Raw genomic sequence first — 977 nt, forward strand, 5'->3', positions numbered from 1 at the left:
TAGTTATCATTTTATTATATTCTTTATTAATTCATAATGGGATTCACCAATTTACAAGTAATTTATAATTTTTTTTTAAAATTTTAACTATGTAAAATAATAATGAATATTATGTAATTATTTTAGTAGGGGAGAATATTATTTTTCAAATCTTTTATTGTCTTAAAAGTACAAATAAAAAAATTCCTTTTACGGATCTGTTGGCTGACGTGTACTCCATTTGGCCCTCGCAATCCATGATCCAAAAACCGGGCCCCATCCGCCATCCGAAATTCTTACCCGAACCCGGTACAGCTTCATCGTGAAATGAATCCACGCACTCACAAAAGCACTTAAGCGCACCTCTCTCTCTCTCTCTCTCTCTCTCTCTTCAGGCACCTTTTTGCGTTTCTCTCTCTATACCTATCTTCTTCGATCCATTCATCACTGTAAGTCCGATATCCACCTAATCTCCAATCAAATTCGTACTTTTCAGATCCTCTGAATTTAAATATCAAGTGTTTTTCCTTTTTCACTCTGTGAGTAAAAGTAGAAATGATTTCATTTCGTTTGATTGCGTTTTTTAATTCGCCAGTTCCAAGCTGCTTGTTCTCGATTATTATACGATTGGATTTTGTTTGATTTAACTCTGCCTTGTGAGCTCTGGCTTTTAATTCGTTTTGCTGGTTCGATTTGATTTGGTTTTTGATTGTATTGGATGATTTTTAGTTTTTGATTAATTTGTTATATATACGGATGTATTGATTTTGTATTCGATCAATGTGTTTGATCATTCTGTATTGAAGAGCGTTTGAGTGCTGTGGCTTTCTAGTTTGACTCTGAATTTTCAGATAACGAAAGCTCGGATTTCTTTCTATTCTGATGTTCTTCCATTATTTAATTTCAACTGGACACTGTTCTTATTTCTATACACATTTTTATAATGTGATGCATAAGCAATTGATTTGCTTCTTTTTTTTTTTTTTTTTTTTTTTTTT

At 32.2% G+C, this 977-nt stretch overlaps 1 protein-coding gene across 2 annotated transcripts in view; it reads left to right on the forward strand.

Annotated features, from left to right (window-relative positions):
* Window positions 1-323: 323 nt before the first annotated feature.
* Window positions 324-977, forward strand: part of LOC116004519 — a 10,592-nt gene continuing 9,938 nt past the window's right edge. Inside the window, exon 1 of one of the 2 annotated variants that reach the window (XM_031244598.1) lies at window positions 324-428. The gene's annotated coding sequence lies outside the window, so the exon portion shown is untranslated. Of the gene's footprint in view, window positions 429-459; window positions 519-977 lie in introns of those variants that run through there. The other variant, XM_031244599.1, reaches the window with a different exon arrangement.

This window comes from Ipomoea triloba, chromosome 14 (genome assembly GCF_003576645.1).
Source record: "Ipomoea triloba cultivar NCNSP0323 chromosome 14, ASM357664v1".
In the NCBI taxonomy this organism is placed as follows: Eukaryota; Viridiplantae; Streptophyta; class Magnoliopsida; order Solanales; family Convolvulaceae; genus Ipomoea; species Ipomoea triloba.